We start from the raw sequence: 20,704 nt of genomic DNA on the forward strand, positions 1-20,704 counted from the left end.
ACCAAGTTTCATCGAAAATCACAAAATGGTCTAAAACGTCTCCAAATGCGATTTGAAGATATTCTGAGCACTTTGGTGTTTTTATGTTAAAAAGTTTTTTCGAAAATCACAAAATGGTCTAAAACGTCTCCAAATGCGATTTGAAGCTCTTCTGTACACTTTGATGTTTTGTGTGAATAAGTTTTGTCAAAATGCTCAAAATGGTCTTAAACGTTTTTAAAACGATATTAAGCTATTTTGTGCTCTTTGATGTTTTTGTATAACCAAGTTTTTTCGAAAATCACAAAATTGTCTAAAACGTCTCCAAATGCGATTTGAAGATATTCTGAGCACTTTGGTGTTTTTATGTTAAAAAGTTTTTTCGAAAATCACAAAATGGTCTAAAACGTCTCCAAATGCGATTTGAAGATATTCTGAGCACTTTGGTGTTTTGTGTGAAAAGTTTTGTCGAAATGCTCAAAATGGTCTAAAACGTTTTTAAAACGATATTAAGCTATTTTGTGCTCTTTGATGTTTTTGTGTAACCAAGTTTCATCGAAATGAACAAAATGGTCTAAAACGTCTCCAAATGCGATTTGAAGCTTTTCTAAGCACTTTGGTGTTTTTATGTTAACAAGTTTTTTCGAAAATCACAAAATGGTCTAAAACGTCTCCAAATGCGATTTGAAGATATTCTGAGCACTTTGCTGTTTTTATGTTAACAAGTTTTTCGAAAATCACAAAATGGTCTAAAACGTCTCAAAATGCTATTTGAAGGTATTCTGAGCACTTTGGTGTTTTTGTGTGAAAAGTTTTAACGAAATGCTCAAAATGGTCTAAAACGGTTCTAATGTGATTTTAAGCACTTTGATGTTTTTGTATAACCAAGTTTCATCGAAATGCTCAAAATGGTCTAAAACGTTTTTAAAACGATATTAAGCTATTTTGTGCTCTTTGATGTTTTTGTGTAACGAAGTTTCATCGAAATGAACAAAATGGTCTAAAACGTCTCCAAATGCGATTTGAAGCTTTTCCAAGCACTTTGCTGTTTTTATGTTAACAAGTTTTTTCGAAAATCACAAAATGGCCTAAAACGTCTCAAAATGCGATTTCAAGGTATTCTGAGCACTTTGGTGTTTTTGTGTGAAAGGTTTTAACGAAATGCTCAAAATGGTCTAAAACGGTTTCTAATGTGATTTTAAGCACTTTGATGTTTTTGTATAACCAAGTTTCATCGAAATGCACAAAATGGTCTAAAACGTCTCCAAATGCGATTTGAAGCTTTTCTAAGCACTTTGCTGTTTTTATGTTAACAAGTTTTTTCGAAAATCACAAAATGGTCTAAAACGTCTCCAAATGCGATTTGAAGATATTCTGAGCACTTTGGTGTTTTTATGTTAAAAAGTTTTTTCGAAAATCACAAAATGGTCTAAAACGTCTCCAAATGCGATTTGAAGCTATTCTATACACTTTGATGTTTTGTGTTAAAAAGTTTTGTCGAAATGCTCAAAATGGTTTAAAACGTTTTTAAAACGATATTAAGCTATTTTGTGCTCTTTGATGTTTTTGTGTAACCAAGTTTCATCGAAATGAACAAAATGGTCTAAAACGTCTCCAAATGCGATTTGAAGCTTTTCCAAGCACTTTGCTGTTTTTATGTTAACAAGTTTTTTCGAAAATCACAAAATTGTCTAAAACGTCTCAAAAAGCGATTTGAAGGTATTCTGAGCACTTTGGTGTTTTTGTGTGAAAAGTTTTAACGAAAAGCTCAAAATGGTCTAAAACGGTTCTAATGTGATTTTAAGCACTTTGATGTTTTTGTACAACCAAGTTTCATCGAAATGCTCAAAATGGTCTAAAACGTTTTTAAAACGATATTAAGCTATTTTGTGCTCTTTGATGTTTTTGTGTAACCAAGTTTTTTCGAAAATCACAAAATGGTCTAAAACGTCTCCAAATGCGATTTGAAGCTTTTCTAAGCACTTTGGTGTTTTTATGTTAACAAGTTTTTTCAAAAATCACAAAATGGTCTAAAACGTCTCCAAATGCGATTTGAAGATATTCTGAGCACTTTGGTGTTTTTCTGTTAAAAAGTATTTTCGAAAATCACAAAATGGTCTAAAACGTCTCCAAATGCAATTTGAAGCTATTCTGTACACTTTGATGTTTTGTGTGAAAAAGTTTTGTCAAAATGCTCAAAATGGTCTAAAACGTTTTTAAAACGATATTAAGCTATTTTGTGCTCTTTGATGTTTTTGTATAACCAAGTTTTTTCGAAAATCACAAAATGGTCTAAAACGTCTCCAAATGCGATTTGAAGCTTTTCTAAACACTTTGGTGTTTTTATGTTAACAAGTTTTTTCGAAAATCACAAAATGGTCTAAAACGTCTCCAAATCCGATTTGAAGCTATTCTGTACACTTTGATGTTTTGTGTGAAAAAGTTTTGTCGAAATGCTCAAAATGGTCTAAAACGTTTTTAAAACGATATTAAGCTATTTTGTGCTCTTTGATGTTTTTGTGTAACCAAGTTTCATCGATATGAACAAAATGGTCTAAAACGTCTCAAAATGCGATTTGAAGGTATTCTGAGCACTTTGGTGTTTTTGGGTGAAAAGTTTTAACGAAATGCTCAAAATGGTCTAAAACGGTTTCTAATGTGATTTTAAGCACTTTGAAGTATTTGTAAAAACAAGTTTCATCGAAATGCACAAAATAGTCTAAAACGTCTCCAAATGCGATTTGAAGCTTTTCTAAGCACTTTGGTGTTTTTATGTTAACAAGTTTTTTCGAAAATCACAAAATGGTCTAAAACGTCTCCAAATGCGATTTGAAGATATTCTGAGCACTTTGGTGTTTTTATGTTAAAAAGTATTTTCGAAAATCACAAAATGGTCTAAAACGTCTCCAAATGCGATTTGAAGCTCTTCTGTACACTTTGATGTTTTGTGTGAAAAAGTTTAGTCGAAATGCTCAAAATGGTCTAAAACGTTTTTAAAACGATATTAAGCTATTTTGTGCTCTTTGATGTTTTTGTGTAACCAAGTTTCATCGAAAATCACAAAATGGTCTAAAACGTCTCCAAATGCGATTTGAAGCTTTTCCAAGCACTTTGCTGTTTTTATGTTAACAAGTTTTTTCGAAAATCACAAAATGGTCTAAAACGTCTCAAAATACGATATTAAGCTGTTTTGTGCACTTTGATGATTTGTGTGAAAAGTTTTAACGAAATGCTCAAAATGGTCTAAAACGGTTTCTAATGTGATTTTAAGCACTTTGATGTTTTTATGTAGCCAAGTTTTTTCGAAAATCACAAAATGGTCAAAAACGTCTCCAAATGCGATTTGAAGCTTTTCTAAGCACTTTGGTGTTTTTATGTTAACAAGTTTTTTCGAAAATCACAAAATGGTCTAAAACGTCTTCAAATGCGATTTGAAGATATTCTGAGCACTTTGGTGTTTTTCTGTTAAAAAGTATTTTCGAAAATCACAAAATGGTCTATAACGTCTCCAAATGCGATTTGAAGCTATTCTGTACACATTGATGTTTTGTGTGAAAAAGTTTTGTCAAAATGCTCAAAATGGTCTAAAACGTTTTTAAAACGATATTAAGCTATTTTGTGCTCTTTGATGTGTTTGTATAACCAAGTTTTTTCGAAAATCACAAAATGGTCTAAAACGTCTCCAAATGCGATTTAAAGCTATTCTAGACACTTTGATGTTTTGTGTGAAAAATTTTCTCGAAATGCTCAAAATGGTCTAAAACGTTTTCCAATACCATTATTAAGCTATTTTGTGCAATTTGATGTTTTTGTGTAACCAAGTTTTTTGAAATGCGATTTGAAGATATTCTGAGGACTTTGGTGTTTTTATGTTAAAAAGTTTTTTCGAAAATCACAAAATGGTCTAAAACGTCTCCAAATGCGATTTGAAGATATTCTGAGCACTTTGATGTTTTGTGTGAAAAAGTTTTGTCGAAATGCTCAAAATGATCTAAAACGTTTTTAAAACGATATTAAGCTATTTTGTGCTCTTTGATGTTTTTGTGTAACCAAGTTTTATCGAAATGAACAAAATGGTCTAAAACGTCTCCAAATGCGATTTGAAGGTATTCTGAGCAATTTGGTGTTTTTGTGTGAAAAGTTTTAACGAAATGCTCAAAATTGTCTAAAACGGTTTCTAATGTGATTTTAAGCACTTTGATGTTTTTGTAAAACCAAGTTTCATCGAAATGCACAAAATGGTCTAAAACGTCTCCAAATGCGATTTGAAGCTATTCTGTACACTTTGATGTTTTGTGTGAAAAAAGTTTTGTCGAAATGCTCAAAATGGTCTAAAACGTTTTTAAAACGATATTAAGCTATTTTGTGCTCTTTGATGTTTTTGTGTAACCAAGTTTTATCGAAATGAACAAAATGGTCTAAAACGTCTCCAAATGCGATTTGAAGCTTTTCCAAGCACTTTGCTGTTTTTATGTTAACAGGTTTTTTCGAAAATCACAAAATGGTCTAAAACGTCTCAAAATGCGATTTGAAGGTATTCTGAGCACTTTGGTGTTTTTGTGTGAAAAGTTTTAACGAAATGCTCAAAATTGTCTAAAACGGTTTCTAATGTGATTTTAAGCACTTTGATGTTTTTGTAAAACCAAGTTTCATCGAAATGCACAAAATGGTCTAAAATGTCTCCAAATGCGATTTGAAGCTTTTCCAAGCACTTTGCTGTTTTTATGTTAACAAGCTTTTTCGAAAATCACAAAATGGTCTAAAACGTCTCCAAATGTGATTTGAAGATATTCTGAGCACTTTGGTATTTTTATGTTAAAAAGTTTTTTCGAAAATCACAAAATGGTCTAAAACGTCTCCAAATGCGATTTGAAGATATTCTGAGCACTTTGGTGTTTTTATGTTAAAAAGTTTTTTCGAAAATCACAAAATGGTCTAAAACGTCTCCAAATGCGATTTGAAGCTATTCTGTACACTTTGATGTTTTGTGTGAAAAAGTTTTGTCGAAATGCTCAAAATGGTTTAAAACGTTTTTAAAACGATATTAAGCTATTTTGTGCTCTTTGATGTTTTTGTATAACCAAGTTTCATCGAAATGCACAAAATGGTCTAAAACGTCTCCAAATACGATTTGAAGCTTTTCCAAGCACTTTGCTGTTTTTATGTTAACAAGTTTTTTCGAAAATCACAAAATTGTCTAAAACGTCTCAAAATGCGATTTGAAGGTATTCTGAGCACTTTGGTGTTTTTGTGTGAAAAGTTTTAACGAAAAGCTCAAAATGGTCTAAAACGGTTCTAATGTGATTTTAAGCACTTTGATGTTTTTGTACAACCAAGTTTCATCGAAATGCTCAAAATGGTCTAAAACGTTTTTAAAACGATATTAAGCTATTTTGTGCTCTTTGATGTTTTTGTGTAACCAAGTTTTTTTCGAAAATCACAAAATGGTCTAAAACGTCTCCAAATGCGATTTGAAGCTTTTCTAAGCACTTTGGTGTTTTTATGTTAACAAGTTTTTTCGAAAATCGCAAAATGGTCTAAAACGTCTCAAAATGCGATTTGAAGGTATTCTGAGCACTTTGGTGTTTTTGTGTGAAAAGTTTTAACGAAATGCTCAAAATGGTCTAAAACGGTTTCTAATGTGATTTTAACCACTTTGATGTTTTTGTGTAACCAAGTTCTTTTCGAAAATCACAAAATGGTCTAAAACGTCTCCAAATGCGATTTGAAGCTTTTCTAAGCACTTTGGTGTTTTTATGTTAACAAGTTTTTTCGAAAATCACAAAATGGTCTAAAACGTCTCAAAATGCGATTTGAAGGTATTCTGAGCACTTTGGTGTTTTTGTGTGAAAAGTTTTAACGAAATGCTCAAAATGGTCTAAAACGGTTTCTAATGTGATTTTAACCACTTTGATGTTTTTGTGTAACCAAGTTTTTTCGAAAATCACAAAATGGTCTAAAACGTCTCCAAATGCGATTTGAAGCTTTTCTAAGCACTTTGGTGTTTTTATGTTAACAAGTTTTTTCGAAAATCACAAAATGGTCTAAAACGTCTCCAAATGCGATTTGAAGCTATTCTGTACACTTTGATGTTTTGTGTGAAAAAAGTTTTGTCGAAATGCTCAAAATGGTCTAAAACGTTTTTAAAACGATATTAAGCTATTTTGTGCTCTTTGATGTTTTTGTGTAACCAAGTTTTATCGAAATGAACAAAATGTTCTAAAACGTCTCCAAATGCGATTTGAAGCTTTTCCAAGCACTTTGCTGTTTTTATGTTAAGTTTTTTCAAAAATCACAAAATGGTCTAAAACGTCTCTAAATGCGATTTGAAGGTATTCTGAGCACTTTGGTGTTTTTGTGTGAAAAGTTTTAACGAAATGCTCAAAATTGTCTAAAACGGTTTCTAATGTGATTTTAAGCACTTTGATGTTTTTGTAAAACCAAGTTTCATCGAAATGCACAAAATGGTCTAAAACGTCTCCAAATGCGATTTGAAGCTTTTCCAAGCACTTTGCTGTTTTTATGTTAACAAGCTTTTTCGAAAATCACAAAATGGTCTAAAACGTCTCCAAATGCGATTTGAAGATATTCTGAGCACTTTGGTGTTTTTATGTTAAAAAGTTTTTTCGAAAATCACAAAATGGTCTAAAACGTCTCCAAATGCGATTTGAAGCTCTTCTGTACACTTTGATGTTTTGTGTGAAAAAGTTTTGTCAAAATGCTCAAAATGGTCTAAAACGTTTTTAAAACGATATTAAGCTATTTTGTGCTCTTTGATGTTTTTGTATAACCAAGTTTTTTCGAAAATCACAAAATTGTCTAAAACGTCTCCAAATGCGATTTGAAGATATTCTGAGCACTTTGGTGTTTTTATGTTAAAAAGTTTTTTCGAAAATCACAAAATGGTCTAAAACGTCTCCAAATGCGATTTGAAGATATTCTGAGCACTTTGGTGTTTTTATGTTAAAAAGTTTTTTCGAAAATCACAAAATGGTCTAAAACGTCTCCAAATGCGATTTGAAGCTATTCTGTACACTTTGATGTTTTGTGTGAAAAAGTTTTGTCGAAATGCTCAAAATGGTTTAAAACGTTTTTAAAACGATATTAAGCTATTTTGTGCTCTTTGATGTTTTTGTGTAACCAAGTTTTTTTCGAAAATCACAAAATGGTCTAAAACGTCTCCAAATGCGATTTGAAGCTTTTCTAAGCACTTTGGTGTTTTTATGTTAACAAGTTTTTTCGAAAATCGCAAAATGGTCTAAAACGTCTCAAAATGCGATTTGAAGGTATTCTGAGCACTTTGGTGTTTTTGTGTGAAAAGTTTTAACGAAATGCTCAAAATGGTCTAAAACGGTTTCTAATGTGATTTTAACCACTTTGATGTTTTTGTGTAACCAAGTTCTTTTCGAAAATCACAAAATGGTCTAAAACGTCTCCAAATGCGATTTGAAGCTTTTCTAAGCACTTTGGTGTTTTTATGTTAACAAGTTTTTTCGAAAATCACAAAATGGTCTAAAACGTCTCAAAATGCGATTTGAAGGTATTCTGAGCACTTTGGTGTTTTTGTGTGAAAAGTTTTAACGAAATGCTCAAAATGGTCTAAAACGGTTTCTAATGTGATTTTAACCACTTTGATGTTTTTGTGTAACCAAGTTTTATCGAAATGAACAAAATGTTCTAAAACGTCTCCAAATGCGATTTGAAGCTTTTCCAAGCACTTTGCTGTTTTTATGTTAAGTTTTTTCGAAAATCACAAAATGGTCTAAAACGTCTCTAAATGCGATTTGAAGGTATTCTGAGCACTTTGGTGTTTTTGTGTGAAAAGTTTTAACGAAATGCTCAAAATTGTCTAAAACGGTTTCTAATGTGATTTTAAGCACTTTGATGTTTTTGTAAAACCAAGTTTCATCGAAATGCACAAAATGGTCTAAAACGTCTCCAAATGCGATTTGAAGCTTTTCCAAGCACTTTGCTGTTTTTATGTTAACAAGCTTTTTCGAAAATCACAAAATGGTCTAAAACGTCTCCAAATGCGATTTGAAGATATTCTGAGCACTTTGGTGTTTTTATGTTAAAAAGTTTTTTCGAAAATCACAAAATGGTCTAAAACGTCTCCAAATGCGATTTGAAGCTCTTCTGTACACTTTGATGTTTTGTGTGAAAAAGTTTTGTCAAAATGCTCAAAATGGTCTAAAACGTTTTTAAAACGATATTAAGCTATTTTGTGCTCTTTGATGTTTTTGTATAACCAAGTTTTTTCGAAAATCACAAAATTGTCTAAAACGTCTCCAAATGCGATTTGAAGATATTCTGAGCACTTTGGTGTTTTTATGTTAAAAAGTTTTTTCGAAAATCACAAAATGGTCTAAAACGTCTCCAAATGCGATTTGAAGATATTCTGAGCACTTTGGTGTTTTTATGTTAAAAAGTTTTTTCGAAAATCACAAAATGGTCTAAAACGTCTCCAAATGCGATTTGAAGCTATTCTGTACACTTTGATGTTTTGTGTGAAAAAGTTTTGTCGAAATGCTCAAAATGGTTTAAAACGTTTTTAAAACGATATTAAGCTATTTTGTGCTCTTTGATGTTTTTGTATAACCAAGTTTCATCGAAATGCACAAAATGGTCTAAAACGTCTCCAAATACGATTTGAAGCTTTTCCAAGCACTTTGCTGTTTTTATGTTAACAAGTTTTTTCGAAAATCACAAAATTGTCTAAAACGTCTCAAAATGCGATTTGAAGGTATTCTGAGCACTTTGGTGTTTTTGTGTGAAAAGTTTTAACGAAAAGCTCAAAATGGTCTAAAACGGTTCTAATGTGATTTTAAGCACTTTGATGTTTTTGTACAACCAAGTTTCATCGAAATGCTCAAAATGGTCTAAAACGTTTTTAAAACGATATTAAGCTATTTTGTGCTCTTTGATGTTTTTGTGTAACCAAGTTTTTTTCGAAAATCACAAAATGGTCTAAAACGTCTCCAAATGCGATTTGAAGCTTTTCTAAGCACTTTGGTGTTTTTATGTTAACAAGTTTTTTCGAAAATCGCAAAATGGTCTAAAACGTCTCAAAATGCGATTTGAAGGTATTCTGAGCACTTTGGTGTTTTTGTGTGAAAAGTTTTAACGAAATGCTCAAAATGGTCTAAAACGGTTTCTAATGTGATTTTAACCACTTTGATGTTTTTGTGTAACCAAGTTCTTTTCGAAAATCACAAAATGGTCTAAAACGTCTCCAAATGCGATTTGAAGCTTTTCTAAGCACTTTGGTGTTTTTATGTTAACAAGTTTTTTCGAAAATCACAAAATGGTCTAAAACGTCTCAAAATGCGATTTGAAGGTATTCTGAGCACTTTGGTGTTTTTGTGTGAAAAGTTTTAACGAAATGCTCAAAATGGTCTAAAACGGTTTCTAATGTGATTTTAACCACTTTGATGTTTTTGTGTAACCAAGTTTTTTCGAAAATCACAAAATGGTCTAAAACGTCTCCAAATGCGATTTGAAGCTTTTCCAAGCACTTTGCTGTTTTTATGTTAACAAGTTTTTTCGAAAATCACAGAATGGTCTAAAACGTCTCCAAATGCGATTTCAAGGTATTCTGAGCACTTTGGTGTTTTTGTGTGAAAGGTTTTAACGAAATGCTCAAAATGGTCTAAAACGGTTTCTAATGTGATTTTAAGCACTTTGATGTTTTTGTATAACCAAGTTTCATCGAAATGCACAAAATGGTCTAAAACGTCTCCAAATGCGATTTGAAGCTTTTCTAAGCACTTTGCTGTTTTTATGTTAAAAAGTTTTTTCGAAAATCACAAAATGGTCTAAAACGTCTCCAAATGCGATTTGAAGATATTCTGAGCACTTTGGTGTTTTTATGTTAAAAAGTTTTTTCGAAAATCACAAAATGGTCTAAAACGTCTCCAAATGCGATTTGAAGATATTCTGAGCACTTTGGTGTTTTTATGTTAAAAAGTTTTTTCGAAAATCACAAAATGGTCTAAAACGTCTCCAAATGCGATTTGAAGCTATTCTGTACACTTTGATGTTTTGTGTGAAAAAGTTTTGTCGAAATGCTCAAAATGGTCTAAAACGTTTTTAAAACGATATTAAGCTATTTTGTGCTCTTTGATGTTTTTGTGTAACCAAGTTTTATCGAAATGAACAAAATGGTCTAAAACGTCTCCAAATGCGATTTGAAGCTTTTCTAAGCACTTTGCTGTTTTTATGTTAACAAGTTTTTTCGAAAATCACAAAATGGTCTAAAACGTCTCCAAATGCGATTTGAAGATATTCTGAGCACTTTGGTGTTTTTATGTTAAAAAGTTTTTTCGAAAATCACAAAATGGTCTAAAACGTCTCCAAATGCGATTTGAAGCTATTCTATACACTTTGATGTTTTGTGTTAAAAAGTTTTGTCGAAATGCTCAAAATGGTTTAAAACGTTTTTAAAACGATATTAAGCTATTTTGTGCTCTTTGATGTTTTTGTGTAACCAAGTTTCATCGAAATGCGATTTGAAGCTTTTCCAAGCACTTTGCTGTTTTTATGTTAACAAGCTTTTTCGAAAATCACAAAATGGTCTAAAACGTCTCCAAATGCGATTTGAAGATATTCTGAGCACTTTGGTGTTTTTATGTTAAAAAGTTTTTTCGAAAATCACAAAATGGTCTAAAACGTCTCCAAATGCGATTTGAAGATATTCTAAGCACTTTGGTGTTTTTATGTTAACAAGTTTTTTCGAAAATCACAAAATGGTCTAAAACGTCTCCAAATGCGATTTGAAGATATTCTGAGCACTTTGGTGTTTTTCTGTTAAAAAGTATTTTCGAAAATCACAAAATGGTCTAAAACGTCTCCAAATGCAATTTGAAGCTATTCTGTACACTTTGATGTTTTGTGTGAAAAAGTTTTGTCGAAATGCTCAAAATGGTCTAAAACGTTTTTAAAACGATATTAAGCTATTTTGTGCTCTTTGATGTTTTTGTGTAACCAAGTTTCATCGATATGAACAAAATGGTCTAAAACGTCTCAAAATGCGATTTGAAGGTATTCTGAGCACTTTGGTGTTTTTGGGTGAAAAGTTTTAACGAAATGCTCAAAATGGTCTAAAACGGTTTCTAATGTGATTTTAAGCACTTTGAAGTATTTGTAAAAACAAGTTTCATCGAAATACACAAAATAGTCTAAAACGTCTCCAAATGCGATTTGAAGCTTTTCTAAGCACTTTGGTGTTTTTATGTTAATAAGTTTTTTCGAAAATCACAAAATGGTCTAAAACGTCTCCAAATGCGATTTGAAGATATTCTGAGCACTTTGGTGTTTTTATGTTAAAAAGTATTTTCGAAAATCACAAAATGGTCTAAAACGTCTCCAAATGCGATTTGAAGCTCTTCTGTACACTTTGATGTTTTGTGTGAAAAAGTTTAGTCGAAATGCTCAAAATGGTCTAAAACGTTTTTAAAACGATATTAAGCTATTTTGTGCTCTTTGATGTTTTTGTGTAACCAAGTTTCATCGAAAATCACAAAATGGTCTAAAACGTCTCCAAATGCGATTTGAAGCTTTTCCAAGCACTTTGCTGTTTTTATGTTAACAAGTTTTTTCGAAAATCACAAAATGGTCTAAAACGTCTCAAAATACGATAATAAGCTGTTTTGTGCACTTTGATGATTTGTGTGAAAAGTTTTAACGAAATGCTCAAAATGGTCTAAAACGGTTTCTAATGTGATTTTAAGCACTTTGATGTTTTTATGTAGCCAAGTTTTTTCGAAAATCACAAAATGGTCAAAAACGTCTCCAAATGCGATTTGAAGCTTTTCTAAGCACTTTGGTGTTTTTATGTTAACAAGTTTTTTGGAAAATCACAAAATGGTCTAAAACGTCTCCAAATGCAATTTGAAGCTATTCTGTACACTTTGATGTTTTGTGTGAAAAAGTTTTGTCAAAATGCTCAAAATGGTCTAAAACGTTTTTAAAACGATATTAAGCTATTTTGTGCTCTTTGATGTTTTTGTATAACCAAGTTTTTTCGAAAATCACAAAATGGTCTAAAACGTCTCCAAATGCGATTTGAAGCTTTTCTAAACACTTTGGTGTTTTTATGTTAACAAGTTTTTTCGAAAATCACAAAATGGTCTAAAACGTCTCCAAATCCGATTTGAAGCTATTCTGTACACTTTGATGTTTTGTGTGAAAAAGTTTTGTCGAAATGCTCAAAATGGTCTAAAACGTTTTTAAAACGATATTAAGCTATTTTGTGCTCTTTGATGTTTTTGTGTAACCAAGTTTCATCGATATGAACAAAATGGTCTAAAACGTCTCAAAATGCGATTTGAAGGTATTCTGAGCACTTTGGTGTTTTTGGGTGAAAAGTTTTAACGAAATGCTCAAAATGGTCTAAAACGGTTTCTAATGTGATTTTAAGCACTTTGAAGTATTTGTAAAAACAAGTTTCATCGAAATGCACAAAATAGTCTAAAACGTCTTCAAATGCGATTTGAAGCTTTTCTAAGCACTTTGGTGTTTTTATGTTAACAAGTTTTTTCGAAAATCACAAAATGGTCTAAAACGTCTCCAAATGCGATTTGAAGATATTCTGAGCACTTTGGTGTTTTTATGTTAAAAAGTATTTTCGAAAATCACAAAATGGTCTAAAACGTCTCCAAATGCGATTTGAAGCTCTTCTGTACACTTTGATGTTTTGTGTGAAAAAGTTTAGTCGAAATGCTCAAAATGGTCTATAACGTTTTTAAAACGATATTAAGCTATTTTGTGCTCTTTGATGTTTTTGTGTAACCAAGTTTCATCGAAAATCACAAAATGGTCTAAAACGTCTCCAAATGCGATTTGAAGATATTCTGAGCACTTTGGTGTTTTTATGTTAACAAGTTTTTTCGAAAATCACAAAATGGTCTAAAACGTCTCCAAATGCGATTTGAAGATATTCTGAGCACTTTGGTGTTTTTATGTTAAAAAGTTTTTTCGAAAATCACAAAATGGTCTAAAACGTCTCCAAATGCGATTTGAAGCTTTTCTATACACTTTGATGTTTTGTGTTAAAAAGTTTTGTCGAAATGCTCAAAATGGTTTAAAACGTTTTTAAAACGATATTAAGCTATTTTGTGCTCTTTGATGTTTTTGTGTAACCAAGTTTCATCGAAATGAACAAAATGGTCTAAAACGTCTCCAAATGCGATTTGAAGCTTTTCCAAGCACTTTGCTGTTTTTATGTTAACAAGTTTTTTCGAAAATCACAAAATTGTCTAAAACGTCTCAAAATGCGATTTGAAGGTATTCTGAGCACTTTGGTGTTTTTGTGTGAAAAGTTTTAACGAAAAGCTCAAAATGGTCTAAAACGGTTCTAATGTGATTTTAAGCACTTTGATGTTTTTGTACAACCAAGTTTCATCGAAATGCTCAAAATGGTCTAAAACGTTTTTAAAACGATATTAAGCTATTTTGTGCTCTTTGATGTTTTTGTGTAACCAAGTTTTTTCGAAAATCACAAAATGGTCTAAAACGTCTCCAAATGCGATTTGAAGCTTTTCTAAGCACTTTGGTGTTTTTATGTTAACAAGTTTTTTCGAAAATCACAAAATGGTCTAAAACGTCTCAAAATGCGATTTGAAGGTATTCTGAGCACTTTGGTGTTTTTGTGTGAAAAGTTTTAACGAAATGCTCAAAATGGTCTAAAACGGTTTCTAATGTGATTTTAACCACTTTGATGTTTTTGTGTAACCAAGTTCTTTTCGAAAATCACAAAATGGTCTAAAACGTCTCCAAATGCGATTTGAAGCTTTTCTAAGCACTTTGGTGTTTTTATGTTAACAAGTTTTTTCGAAAATCACAAAATGGTCTAAAACGTCTCAAAATGCGATTTGAAGGTATTCTGAGCACTTTGGTGTTTTTGTGTGAAAAGTTTTAACGAAATGCTCAAAATGGTCTAAAACGGTTTCTAATGTGATTTTAACCACTTTGATGTTTTTGTGTAACCAAGTTTTTTCGAAAATCACAAAATGGTCTAAAACGTCTCCAAATGCGATTTGAAGCTTTTCTAAGCACTTTGGTGTTTTTATGTTAACAAGTTTTTTCGAAAATCACAAAATGGTCTAAAACGTCTCCAAATGCGATTTGAAGCTATTCTGTACACTTTGATGTTTTGTGTGAAAAGTTTTAACGAAATGCTCAAAATTGTCTAAAACGGTTTCTAATGTGATTTTAAGCACTTTGATGTTTTTGTAAAACCAAGTTTCATCGAAATGCACAAAATGGTCTAAAACGTCTCCAAATGCGATTTGAAGCTTTTCCAAGCACTTTGGTGTTTTTATGTTAACAAGGTTTTTCGAAAATCACAAAATGGTCTAAAACGTCTCCAAATGCGATTTGAAGCTTTTCCAAGCACTTTGCTGTTTTTATGTTAACAAGTTTTTTCGAAAATCACAAAATGGTCTAAAACGTCTCAAAATACGATATTAAGCTGTTTTGTGCACTTTGATGATTTGTGTGAAAAGTTTTAACGAAATGCTCAAAATGGTCTAAAACGGTTTCTAATGTGATTTTAAGCACTTTGATGTTTTTATGTAGCCAAGTTTTTTCGAAAATCACAAAATGGTCAAAAACGTCTCCAAATGCGATTTGAAGCTTTTCTAAGCACTTTGGTTTTTTTATGTTAACAAGTTTTTTCGAAAATCACAAAATGGTCTAAAACGTCTTCAAATGCGATTTGAAGATATTCTGAGCACTTTGGTGTTTTTCTGTTAAAAAGTATTTTCGAAAATCACAAAATGGCCTAAAACGTCTCCAAATGCGATTTGAAGCTATTCTGTACACTTTGATGTTTTGTGTGAAAAAGTTTTGTCAAAATGCTCAAAATGGTCTAAAACGTTTTTAAAACGATATTAAGCTATTTTGTGCTCTTTGATGTGTTTGTATAACCAAGTTTTTTCGAAAATCACAAAATGGTCTAAAACGTCTCCAAATGCGATTTGAAGCTTTTCCAAGCACTTTGCTGTTTTTATGTTAACAATTTTTTTCGAAAATCATAAAATGGTCTAAAACGTCTCCAAATGCGATTTGAAGCTATTCTGTACACTTTGATGTTTTGTGTGAAAAGTTTTGTCGAAATGCTCAAAATGGTCTAAAACGTTTTTAAAACGATATTAAGCTATTTTGTGCTCTTTGATGTTTTTGTGTAACCAAGTTTCATCGAAATGAGCAAAATGGTCTAAAACGTCTCCAAATGCGATTTGAAGCTTTTCTAAGCACTTTGGTGTTTTTATGTTAACAAGTTTTTTCGAAAATCACAAAATGGTCTAAAACGTCTCCAAATGCGATTTGAAGATATTCTGAGCACTTTGCTGTTTTTATGTTAACAAGTTTTTTCGAAAATCACAAAATGGTCTAAAACGTCTCAAAATGCTATTTGAAGGTATTCTGAGCACTTTGGTGTTTTTGTGTGAAAAGTTTTAACGAAATGCTCAAAATGGTCTAAAACGGTTCTAATGTGATTTTAAGCACTTTGATGTTTTTGTATAACCAAGTTTCATCGAAATGCTCAAAATGGTCTAAAACGTTTTTAAAACGATATTAAGCTATTTTGTGCTCTTTGATGTTTTTGTGTAACGAAGTTTCATCGAAATGAACAAAATGGTCTAAAACGTCTCCAAATGCGATTTGAAGCTTTTCCAAGCACTTTGCTGTTTTTATGTTAACAAGTTTTTTCGAAAATCACAAAATGGCCTAAAACGTCTCAAAATGCGATTTCAAGGTATTCTGAGCACTTTGGTGTTTTTGTGTGAAAGGTTTTAACGAAATGCTCAAAATGGTCTAAAACTGTTTCTAATGTGATTTAAAGCACTTTGATGTTTTTGTATAACCAAGTTTCATCGAAATTCACAAAATGGTCTAAAACGTCTCCAAATGCGATTTGAAGCTTTTCTAAGCACTTTGCTGTTTTTATGTTAACAAGTTTTTTCGAAAATCACAAAATGGTCTAAAACGTCTCCAAATGCGATTTGAAGATATTCTGAGCACTTTGGTGTTTTTATGTTAAAAAGTTTTTTCGAAAATCACAAAATGGTCTAAAACGTCTCCAAATGCGATTTGAAGATATTCTGAGCACTTTGGTGTTTTTATGTTAACAAGTTTTTTCGAAAATCACAAAATGGTCTAAAACGTCTCCAAATGCGATTTGAAGCTATTCTGTACACTTTGATGTTTTGTGTGAAAAAGTTTTGTCGAAATGCTCAAAATGGTCTAAAACGTTTTTAAAACGATATTAAGCTATTTTGTGCTCTTTGATGTTTTCCTGTAACCAAGTTTTATCGAAATGAACAAAATGGTCTAAAACGTCTCCAAATGCGATTTGAAGCTTTTCCAAGCACTTTGCTGTTTTTATGTTAACAAGTTTTTTCGAAAATCACAAAATGGTCTAAAACGTCTCAAAATGCGATTTGAAGGTATTCTGAGCACTTTGGTGTTTTTGTGTGAAAAGTTTTAACGAAATGCTCAAAATTGTCTAAAACGGTTTCTAATGTGATTTTAAGCACTTTGATGTTTTTGTAAAACCAAGTTTCATCGAAATGAACAAAATGGTCTAAAATGTCTCAAAATGCGATTTGAAGCTTTTCCAAGCACTTTGCTGTTTTTATGTTAACAAGCTTTTTCGAAAATCACAAAATGGTCTAAAACGTCTCCAAATGCGATTTGAAGATATTCTGAGCACTTTGGTGTTTTTATGTTAAAAAGTTTTTTCGAAAATCACAAAATGGTCTAAAACGTCTCCAAATGCGATTTGAAGATATTCTGAGCACTTTGGTGTTTTTATGTTAAAAAGTTTTTTCGAAAATCACAAAATGGTCTAAAACGTCTCCAAATGCGATTTGAAGCTATTCTGTACACTTTGATGTTTTGTGTGAAAAAGTTTTGTCGAAATGCTCAAAATGGTTTAAAACGTTTTTAAAACGATATTAAGTTATTTTGTGCTCTTTGATGTTTTTGTGTAACCAAGTTTCATCGAAATGAACAAAATGGTCTAAAACGTCTCCAAATGCGATTTGAAGCTTTTCCAAGCACTTTGCTGTTTTTATGTTAACAAGTTTTTTCGAAAATCACAAAATGGTGTAAAACGTCTCAAAATGCGATTTGAAGGTATTCTGAGCACTTTGGTGTTTTTGTGTGAAAAGTTTTAACGAAATGCTCAAAATGGTCTAAAACGGTTCTAATGTGATTTTAAGCTATTCTAGACACTTTGATGTTTTGTGTGAAAAAGTTTTCTCGAAATGCTCAAAATGGTCTAAAACGTTTTCCAATACCATATTAAGCTATTTTGTGCAATTTGATGTTTTTGTGTAACCAAGTTTTTTGAAATGCGATTTGAAGATATTCTGAGGACTCTGGTGTTTTTATGTTAAAAAGTTTTTTCGAAAATCACAAAATGGTCTAAAACGTCTCCAAATGCGATTTGAAGATATTCTGAGCACTTTGGTGTTTTTATGTTAAAAAGTTTTTTCGAAAATCACAAAATGGTCTAAAACGTCTCCAAATGCGAGTTGAAGCTATTCTGTACACTTTGATGTTTTGTGTGAAAAAGTTTTGTCGAAATGCTCAAAATGGTCTAAAACGTTTTTAAAACGATATTAAGCTATTTTGTGCTCTTTGATGTTTTTGTGTAACCAAGTTTTTTCGAAAATCACAAAATGGTCTAAAACGTCTCCAAATGCGATTTGAAGCTTTTCTAAGCACTTTGGTGTTTTTATGTTAACAAGTTTTTTCGCAAATCACAAAATGGTCTAAAACGTCTCCAAATGCGATTTGAAGATATTCTGAGCACATTGGTGTTTTTATGTTAAAAAAGTTTTTTCGAAAATCACAAAATGGTCTAAAACGTTTCCAAATGCGATTTGAAGCTCTTCTGTACACTTTGATGTTTTGTGTGAAAAAGTTTTTTCGAAATGCTCAAAATGGTCTAAAACGTTTTTAAATACGATATTAAGCTGTTTTGTGCACTTTGATGGTTTGTGTGAAAAGTTTTAACGAAATGCTCAAAATGGTCAAAAACGGTTTCTAATGTGATTTTAAGCACTTTGATGTTTTTGTGTAACCAAGTTTTTTCGAAAATCACAAATTGGTCTAAAACGTCTCCAAATGCGATTTGAAGCTTTTCTAAACACTTTGGTGCTTTTATGTTAACAAGTTTTTTCGAAAATCACAAAATGGTCTAAAACGTCTCCAAATGCGATTTGAAGCTTTTCTAAACACTTTGGTGTTTTTATGTTAACAAGTTTTTTCGAAAATCACAAAATGGTCTAAAACGTCTTCAAATGCGATTTGAAGATATTCTGAGCACTTTGGTGTTTTTCTGTTAAAAAGTTTTTTCGAAAATCACAAAATGGTCTAAAACGTCTCCAAATGCGATTTGAAGCTCTTCTGTACACTTTGATGTTTTGTGTGAAAAAGTTTTCTCGAAATGCTCAAAATGGTCTAAAACGTTTTCCAATACCATATTAAGCTATTTTGTGCAATTTGATGTTTTTATGTAACCAAGTTTTTTGAAATGCGATTTGAAGATATTCTGAGCACTTTGGTGTTTTTATGTTAAAAAGTTTTTTCGAAAATCACAAAATGGTCTAAAACGTCTCCAAATGCGATTTGAAGATATTCTGAGCACTTTGGTGTTTTTATGTTAAAAAGTTTTTTCGAAAATCACAAAATGGTCTAAAACGTCTCCAAATGCGATTTGAAGCTATTCTGTACACTTTGATGTTTTGTGTGAAAAAGTTTTGTCGAAATGCTCAAAATGGTCTAAAACGTTTTTAAAACGATATTAAGCTATTTTGTGCTCTTTGATGTTTTTGTGTAACCAAGTTTTTTCGAAAATCACAAAATGGTCTAAAACGTCTCCAAATGCGATTTGAAGCTTTTCTAAGCACTTTGGTGTTTTTATGTTAACAAGTTTTTTCGAAAATCACAAAATGGTCTAAAACGTCTCAAAATGCGATTTGAAGGTATTCTGAGCACTTTGGTGTTTTTGTGTGAAAAGTTTTAACGAAATGCTCAAAATGGTCTAAAACGGTTTCTAATGTGATTTTAAGCACTTTGATGTTTTTGTGTAACCAAGTTTTTTCGAAAATCACAAAATGGTCTAAAACGTCTCCAAATGCGATTTGAAGCTATTCTGTACACTTTGATGTTTTGTGTGAAAAAAGTTTTGTCGAAATGCTCAAAATGGTCTAAAACGTTTTTAAAACGATATTGAGCTATTTTGTGCTCTTTGATGTTTTTGTGTAACCAAGTTTTATCGAAATGAACAAAATGGTCTAAAACGTCTCCAAATGCGATTTGAAGCTTTTCCAAGCACTTTGCTGTTTTTATATTAAGTTTTTTCGAAAATCACAAAATGGTCTAAAACGTCTCTAAATGCGATTTGAAGGTATTCTGAGCAATTTGGTGTTTTTGTGTGAAAAGTTTTAACGAAATGCTCAAAATTGTCTAAAACGGTTTCTAATGTGATTTTAAGCACTTTGATGTTTTTGTAAAACCAAGTTTCATCGAAATGCACAAAATGGTCTAAAACGTCTCCAAATGCGATTTGAAGCTATTCTGTACACTTTGATGTTTTGTGTGAAAAAAGTTTTGTCGAAATGCTCAAAATGGTCTAAAACGTTTTTAAAACGATATTAAGCTATTTTGTGCTCTTTGATGTTTTTGTGTAACCAAGTTTTATCGAAATGAACAAAATGGTCTAAAACGTCTCCAAATGCGATTTGAAGCTTTTCCAAGCACTTTGCTGTTTTTATGTTAACAGGTTTTTTCGAAAATCACAAAATGGTCTAAAACGTCTCAAAATGCGATTTGAAGGTATTCTGAGCACTTTGGTGTTTTTGTGTGAAAAGTTTTAACGAAATGCTCAAAATTGTCTAAAACGGTTTCTAATGTGATTTTAAGCACTTTGATGTTTTTGTAAAACCAAGTTTCATCGAAATGCACAAAATGGTCTAAAATGTCTCCAAATGCGATTTGAAGCTTTTCCAAGCACTTTGCTGTTTTTATGTTAACAAGCTTTTTCGAAAATCACAAAAGGGTCTAAAACGTCTCCAAATGTGATTTGAAGATATTCTGAGCACTTTGGTATTTTTATGTTAAAAAGTTTTTTCGAAAATCACAAAATGGTCTAAAACGTCTCCAAATGCGATTTGAAGATATTCTGAGCACTTTGGTGTTTTTATGTTAAAAAGTTTTTTCGAAAATCACAAAATGGTCTAAAACGTCTCCAAATGCGATTTGAAGCTATTCTGTACACTTTGATGTTTTGTGTGAAAAAGTTTTGTCGAAATGCTCAAAATGGTTTAAAACGTTTTTAAAACGATATTAAGCTATTTTGTGCTCTTTGATGTTTTTGTATAACCAAGTTTCATCGAAATGCACAAAATGGTCTAAAACGTCTCCAAATACGATTTGAAGCTTTTCCAAGCACTTTGCTGTTTTTATGTTAACAAGTTTTTTCGAAAATCACAAAATTGTCTAAAACGTCTCAAAATGCGATTTGAAGGTATTCTGAGCACTTTGGTGTTTTTGTGTGAAAAGTTTTAACGAAAAGCTCAAAATGGTCTAAAACGGTTCTAATGTGATTTTAAGCACTTTGATGTTTTTGTACAACCAAGTTTCATCGAAATGCTCAAAATGGTCTAAAACGTTTTTAAAACGATATTAAGCTATTTTGTGCTCTTTGATG

This window comes from Antedon mediterranea, chromosome 9 (assembly GCF_964355755.1).
Source record: "Antedon mediterranea chromosome 9, ecAntMedi1.1, whole genome shotgun sequence".
NCBI classification, from domain to species: domain Eukaryota; kingdom Metazoa; phylum Echinodermata; class Crinoidea; order Comatulida; family Antedonidae; genus Antedon; species Antedon mediterranea.